Source organism: Plecotus auritus (assembly GCF_963455305.1).
Source record: "Plecotus auritus genome assembly, chromosome: 3".
Taxonomy (NCBI): domain Eukaryota; kingdom Metazoa; phylum Chordata; class Mammalia; order Chiroptera; family Vespertilionidae; genus Plecotus; species Plecotus auritus.
This window is the reverse complement of record NC_137772.1, coordinates 10684771-10693069: the sequence shown is the minus strand read 5'-3', so window position 1 is coordinate 10693069 and position 8299 is coordinate 10684771. Positions and strand designations below refer to the sequence as shown.

Genomic DNA, 8299 nt, shown 5'->3' with positions numbered 1-8299 from the left:
CAGGGACTTGACTCTGGGTCCCGTGGTGTGCCCCAGACTCTGACAGGAGGAAGGTTTTCATATACATTTTACTAATTTTTTTTCATCTCTGACACTTCTATTATAGAGAAAGGGCAAATAGCAATATTAAATTATTTCCTCTCATTAATCCCCTTTTAATGTGCACGAATTTCATGCACTGGGCCACTAGTATATATATAAAAATAAAAAATATGCTACACAGTGCCTCTGTTCACAGCACTATTGAGCAGGAGAAAACAGCACTTCTTTAGGGACAGAGACACCACAAGGTTGAGCATCAGTGAAAGAAATGTACTAGACTGTATTCCGGCCAATGAGCAGAGTGGAGGAATTACTAGTATTTTGGAGGCGGTCCCATCTTGTAGCTACCCACAGGGAGGTGGTTCTAAGACGTCCTCCGAGGACTCACAGAATCTCTGCAGACCTGAGGTCGACCCTCAGGGCTGCCAGTCCGCTCTCAGCAGCAGCCTAGGAAAAAATTTAGATGCCGGCGTCCTCCCAACCTCCTATGCCAAGCATATGTGAGTGTTGCACATAACATGTATACAGATGAAATATGATGCTGACAAGTGGTGCAGGGGAGTGTACCTGCCACAGGAAAGCATAACAGGGGCTCTGCAGGTGGAGGCCTGGGCAGCCAGGGAACCCAGAGCACAGAGAGGAGGCGAGGATGCTGGAGAGGAAGGTGAGGCGCCTGGGCACTGGCAGAGAGGCCAGGACCGACCAGGCTCCAGGGGCTCTAAGAAGGATTGGGGTCTTTATCCTGAAAGTACTGAGGAGCCTTTAAAGTACTTCAAGCAAGGTGATTCCATATTCAGGTTTTCTTCATGAAAAGACCATGGGGGTGAGTAAAGCCGTTTACCAGGTAAAGGCTCTCCCGCCTACAAATGCAGCCCAGAGAACGGATCGCCCTCGGGGGCTGGCGTCCCCTGGCGCCCAGCTTGAAGAGCTGTACACAGTGCAGCAAACACCTGGAGCCATTGAAGGCCAGAGCAAGACTTTCAGTAACGGGTTGTTTTCATCCTTCCAACAGCGATAGCCGCTTGGCAGGCGCCGAGTCCCAGAGCTACTCCCACCCCGGTTCTGTTTCCTGAGACAGAAGCTGAGCCGAACCCCCAGCGGGAGGAGAGGGCTAATTACCCCAGATTATGTAAAGGAGCTCTTTGTCACAAAAGGCAAAGCATGCCAATAGCTGAGGGAGACTGTGCTCCATGCACCTGCACCTGGGAAGTCACCGTGCCTCTCCGTGAACTTGTTTGGATTTTGCTTGTTGGATGCCGAGGCACAAAGCCCTTTTGTTTACGTTCATGTCAACAATTGCTTGGAAAGTTCCTCATCTGGCAGCAGCCAGCGTTACACCTGCCCGGCTGGGGGAAATTCCATTCTTCATGCAGCCCTTTCACGAGTATTCATGGCTGTGTGTAGAACATTTGGGAATCAGACGGAGCCAGACAGTACTCTGGTGGAATTTATACAGCAAAGCACCACCTAACTCACTCCTGTGTGGGTCTCCAAGTCCTGATTAAGAACAGCTCTGACAATGGTCCCGTTTGCTCTGTCTTTCCTCCCCGCCACAATCACCTGTATTCATTGAACATGCTGTACACCTAAGTCTATTTATTATTTTCATTCTGAACACCAATATGAAGAGTATCAAACTGCCCCCCTGCTTAGGCAGTAGGCATGCTACCCTGAGAATCACACAGGCCTCGGTTCTACCCTTTGTAATAAAAAACAGTTAAAGACATTGCATGTGGATACAAAAAACAAAGTCGATATCCTTTATTTACATTATAGATGTAATTTTATTTTAACCGTTAAGAGTATGGCAAGAACAATGCTGTGTTTCCAACCCCATTGAACTTCCCTCTTGGGCACCCTGAAGATTAGATTTCCTCACAGGTATGTGGGAGCCATGTACCTAGTTTCCAGTCAATGGGATGAGGACAGAAATAATCTATAATAATAGAAGCATAATATGCTAATTAGACCGGATGTCCTTCTGGAGGTCCTTCCGGATGAAGCCGGGGCTGCAGCTGCGGGATCGAGGAAGCTGCTGCGGCTGTGAGGGATCCAGGCAGCCACGGTGACTGTGAAGGCCTACTCTTGCACGAATTTCGTGCATTGGGCCTCTAGTGCATTATAATTCAAAACTTGGACATGAACACCCCGATGGAAGATTTCATGTTCCCCCTTTCCCTTCACGCAGCAAACATGGAGGTGATGTAGAGAGGGTCATGCAAAATGGAAAGGCTGGATTCCTGAGTCACCGCGTGGAGGAGAGGTGCACACGAGGGCTGCCATCCAGGGTTGGCCGCATTGCACTTTGTATGAGCGAGAGATTTTAGAGGTGCCACAGAGGGTAGCCTGTCCTAGTACAAGATATTAACATTGTAAGATCAAATCTAAACCTCATTAAAAGGAAAACAATTTGTTACAATCTATGGCAGTGTGGGGGTACTGCTTTGATTATGAATTACAAATACCCAGGATCAAAAGCTTTTATACAACCAAGATGTCCTTCTGGGGTACATCCAAACAGTGGAATATTATACAGCACTGAAAATACATGAGCTATGAAGACATGAAAAGACATGGAAGAAACTTAAAGGCCTATTACTGAGAGACAAAAGCTAACCTAAAAGGCTACCTACTATATGCTTTCAACTGTATGACATACTGGAAAAAGCAAAACTATGAAGACAGTAAAAATAGCAGTGGTTGCCAGGGGTTAGGGAGAAAGCAGGGATGAGTGGACAGAGCACAGAGGATTTTTAGGGCAATGAAACTATTCTGTATGATACTATAATGATGAATACATGCCATTATACATTTGTCCAAATCCATAAGATGTACAGCACCAAGAGTGAACCCTAATGTAAACTATGGACCTTGGAAGATATATGGGTGAGGATGTACAATGTGTTGCCTGATTCTGGGTCAATAACTGGCAGCCTATGAATCTTTTTCCAGATTAATGAAGAGACAGCATCAAACAAGCTGGCATTAGGAGAAATGCAGACAAGTGGTTTAAAGGAGTCCTGTAGGTATACCTCTCTCCAAGGTTCTATCTTGTGTTCTTCCAGCTCATAGATTTGCACCAAGGCTGATTTGTAGTAGCGGTGCAGAATATTGATGGAATCAGTGATGGTCAGCATGCCCACAAAACTTTGCTTCTTACTATCTCACAAAGGGGCAGCTCGTACACCACTAGTTACCAAAGCAAAAAAAAGCTTTTTTCACCTGCAGGGAAGTGTCAAACACAACCAATTTGGAGCTTGTGGGAATCGGGTCATAGTAGCGATGAGACTTCATGAAGGAAGTATGCACACTATTGTTGGATTCTGGGGTCTCTTGAGGATACTCATTTTCCAGAGCTGGGGAGTTATCTGAAGAAATGACTGTCTCCATTGCAGGAGGTGCCCGCTGGCTGCGTTCACTTTAGAAGCTCGCTGGGGAAGCTTAAAAAATGTTTTTGTAAGAAATAACTCACTAAGAAGATGTTTATATGAGCACTCATGTTTAGCTAGTTTCAGTACAAGGCTATCTAGAAGATACTGCCAATTACGTATTTGTAACTCCTGCTAAAATGCTATTTGATCGACTCCAAGTCCATAAGCTTACATGAAAAGGATCAAAACAGAACCTGTTGAGAAGCATGAAGAATCTGGAGGGTGAGTTAGTTATTGCAGAAAGATTATTTTTCTGCTTAGAAGCACTTTTTATCTCAGTTAAATATCTAGAACTCCTTTAACTAAAATAATGGTAAATGTTATTAATGACATTTAATGTTATAGTAATACTAAAACAGTTGCTGTATTTTTTCGTACAAACTGACAAAAATGGATAAGGATATTGAGACACATTTCTGTTTCCCATTTAGTTGCACTCCTGTACTCACACCAGCATGCCAAATATAAGGTAAGATTAAACACAGCTATGTATTACTGAGTTGGGTGCTATACTGGTATTTATTAATCAAATTTTACTCATACAGAAATAGGTAATAAAATAGTAATGTTTTATGCCATTTGTCCAGATAATTTGGGAGTGGAAGATAAGATTATGTTGAAAAGTAAGCTGTAAGCTCCTTTACTGAAGTTGCTGTTTATACTTCTTTGCATGTCTTAATATAAAATGCATGTAAGGCAGGCCAGGAGGAGACGGAGCCAAAGCAGAGCCTGGGAAACACAACCTAATACAATGCCTGCCCCCAACCATAGCATCCCAGAGATTCATTGTGCAAAAGGCAAGCCTGGCCCTCGTTGAAGCTATTTTTGATATCTAAGGGTGTCCAGCTGTTAAGTAGGGCAGGGATTCAAAAGAAAGGCATTGTGTCAGCTCAGACTCGAAAACAAGTGGGCATCAGGCATCATTTTGACTATTTAATTTATGGCAAAAACACAGCCAATGGACTGGGGGTTGGGGAGGAGGGAGGAGGTAATGTATGGGTGGGAAGGGTAGGAAGGACGCAGGGTCTGACCTCTGGGAGGGAAGCTTCAGACAGATAACCAGAGATTTGGGGCAGGGTTCAAGTTAAGGTTGTCTGGAAATCTTAGGCAGGGGGAACTGAGGCATAATATCACTGAGATGAGCTGGCCCAAGTGAACTTGCATTATCCTATCTAATAAAAGTAATATGCAAATTGACTGTCACTCCAACACAAAATGGCTGCCCCCATGTGGACACAAGATGGCCACCACAAGATGGCCAACAGGGGAGGGCAGTTGGGAAGGGACCAGGCCTGCAAGGGAGGGCAGTTGGGGGTGATCAAGCCTACAGGGGAGGGCAGTTAGGGGTGACCAGGCCGGCAGAGGAGGGAAGTTGGGGCAACTGGGCCTGCAGGGAAGGGCCGTTGGGGGGGACCAGACCTACAGGGGAGGGCAGTTGGGGAGGACCAGGCTGGCAGGGGAGGGCAGTTAGGGGCAATCGGGCTGGCAGGGGAGCAGTTAGGCATCAATCAGGCTGGCAGGCAGAAGCAGTTAGGGGCAATCAGGAAGGCAGACAGGCAAGCAGTTGGGAGCCAGCAGTCCTGGATTTTGAGAGGGATGTCCGACTGCCCATTTAGGCCCAATTCTATTGGGATCGGACCTAAATGGGCAGTCAGACATCCCTCAAGGGGTCCCAGGTTGGAGAGGGTGCAGGCTGGGTTGAGGGACACAACTCCCCGTGCACAAATTTTGTTATCAATAAACATAAAGGAATAACAGCTGCCATCTATTGGATACTTCGTGGGTGCTGGTACATTATACGTCATCTCATTTGAATGTAATGCTTACAGCAGCCCCATGATATTGTTACCAGTGTCTCCATTTTTAGAGATGAGGAAAGTGAAATATGGAAAGACTTATCAACGGGGCAAAGTCATATAGTTAGTAACAAGCAGAGGTGGAATTAGAGTGCAGGCTTTCTAACTCCCCACACCCAAGGAGCTTGGATGCTACCAGGCACCATAGGGGTCAAGGTCTCAGACAAACACTGTCCTACTTAGGACCCAGTGAGGAACTAGACTGAGTGAATCAACTGCTGGAGGAGTCAGAGACTTTAAGGGACATTCTCTTTCACCCACCCACCTAACTACAGGGACTTCTATCCAGTTGGGGAATGGCCATTGTTCACTTGTGGATGCTTTTACATCCAAGTTAGAGAGACTCAGGATAGAACAGCAACAACAGAACCTTCTCCTCTGCTAACCCAGGATGGAGCTCTAGCTGCTTGGGGGGAAAAATGTTCTTCTTCGCAGAGGCAAGATGCTACATGTATCTTCTCATAAATCATGAACCTTCGCAATCTGCCTGTCTGGCCATCTGTACAATTTTGAACAGTTAGCCCATTAGGTCAGTTGACCCAGTTTAGTAAATGTATGTATAACTTGAGTTAGACACACAGTAGCTACCCAAATGAATTAATTAAGTGTGTCTTTTTAGTGTTCTGTCTTCCCATGTGTCCCTGGCATGTAGTAAGCGCTCAATAAAAGTTGGCTGCCCTTATGTGTGTTACTATTATGTATAAAATAATTGATGTTACAGCTACAAAGGTCTTAGATTGAGAACCCTCTGTTGAAATACTTCTGTATTTCTAGTGGCCATTAGCCAGGACATCATTAGAGATTTTGAGAAAGATTAGCTAATGAGCTAATCATTAATTCATTAACATGCTTTCTCTTCCCTTAATGGCAGATCTTTCTACTCTCCAAGGCACTTTTAAACTATTAAAATAATGAATGAGATCGTTACTGTTGTCAGAAAAGTCCAAATCTGAGCAGATATCTTTACCAGTAAATGTAAAGTACTTGTTCCAGGAGAATGTTTGACATGCTTAGAAACATTAAACAGAAGGGACACAGACAATAGTGCAGTGAAGGCCTGCAGTGGGGTGGAAGCTGGGTGGAGGGGGGCAAAGGGAGGAAGGGAATGGGGGACATCTGTAATATCTTCAACAATAAAAATATATTTAAGAGAGAGAGAAAGAAAGAGAGAGAGAGAGAGAGAGAGAGAGAGAGAGAGAGAGAGAGAACGCAGAGGACTTCTGGGTCCTAACAGCAGTAATAGTATATTAGACTAATGTTACACTTTTTCAGTCAAACACATAATTTCTTTGTGCGAAGACAACTTAAGGTTGAATTTCTGTTTGATTTTTAAATCAAAATGAACACAAATTCTAATTGTCAATCAGACTCACACGAAGCACATGTCCTACCCAGCACAGACTGTTACTGGTGGTTAGGAAAAGTGTGCATGATAAAGGTAAGAGCATGCACAGCACTGGTCTCTAGGAGGTGTGGACCCCTGAGATCCAGCTTCCTGCATCCCCACCTCCGCCAGGATGTTGGTTTCCGAGAGAGGACTGTGTGGGGCCCGGTTAGCACAAAGCTGCCACTGAGTTCAGGTCTCTCAGCTTATTTACCTTCCATATCATGTAGTTCTTTCTGGTTCCCAACATTCATTCTTCAACGCCGCTGCAGCCCACAAGTGGCAGGCTTATTGACAGTCAGCGATCTGTTCTAGGCAAACCAGGAATGTCTCGCTAAAAGCATTTCTGGATGAGTCATTGCTACATGGCAACTCCTGAGTGACCTCGATGTCACAGTTCACATTTGCTAGGGGTGCTGCTCAGGGCCAAGTTGGCTTTTGGTGTGCATAGGGGGAAGAAATAGTTTGCACACCTGTGCTGACCCTTTCCTTGCTAAGAACGAAGGGAAGTCAGACAGAGTGTAAATTGGCAGCCAGTTGTTATCAGAACATCAAGTGCTCTCAAGGGTCAACCGCTCAAGTTCCTGCTGTCTTAACCTGAACACAGCAGAGTATTAAAATCATCATTGCTTGATATCACAACGAATCAAAAACAAGGTAAATTTTTAAAAAGTCTTCATGATAGTTATTTAAAAGAAAAGGTTACATTTTCCAGTGTAGTTATCTTTTAACTCAACTCTATTCCTTCAGAGAAAAACAATTTCTATAAAATATAGCCGGCTGTGAATATTTGTCATATTGGAATGTTTACCTACAGAGAGCATACTTTAGATGTGAGTAGCAGAAAGGACAGCTGATTAACCACAGTTCTCATATAATGTGCTCATTTTATAGCAATTTTCTATTATTTTACTGATTCATTGGGTAAAATGTAATACTATTATTAAATACTGCTGTGATCTGCCCTAACTGGTTTGGCTCAGTGGATAGAGCGTCGGCCTGTGGACTGAAGGGTCCCAGGTTCGATTCCGGTCAAGGGCATGTACCTGGGTTGCGGGCACATCCCCAGTAGGGGGCGTGCAGGAGGCAGCTGATCGATGTCTCTCTCTCTCATCGATGTTTCTAACTCTCTATCCCTCTCTCTTCCTCTCTGTAAAAAAATTAATAAAATATATTAAAAAATAAAATAAAATAAATACTGCTGTGATCTTAAAAATGACATAAACTTACAAATATTGGTTATGATATATAAAAATCTCATAATCAAAACAGTGTTCCATTTTATAGTCATAAAAACACATATTGGGAGTAAGAAAAATGTGTATGGCTTTCTATATTTGTATTTTGCTTATTTTTACTGTGCTTTGGCCCAAGTTGTCTATGCATCAGAGACAGGATGAACATGGACCTTTTGACTTCTCCAGTTTTCTCTCCTGGAAGAGGGGAAAAACTGACAGCCAAGCCAGTGCACGGGGGCGGGGCGGGGGGGGTGGGCAGGTAATGAGTATTGCAAAAACTCAGCCACATCCTTACAATGGACACATTGCTAAATTTACTCTACCCTGTTCGTACATTCTATTAGAAAA

At 44.2% G+C, this 8299-nt stretch overlaps 1 pseudogene across 1 annotated transcript; it reads right to left on the bottom strand.

Moving 5' to 3' along the window:
- Window positions 1–2894: 2894 nt before the first annotated feature.
- Window positions 2895–3467, bottom strand: LOC308243457 (5'-AMP-activated protein kinase subunit gamma-1-like; annotated as a pseudogene). The gene has a single exon. The product of its transcript is annotated as a 5'-AMP-activated protein kinase subunit gamma-1-like (transcript).
- Window positions 3468–8299: the final 4832 nt, after the last annotated feature.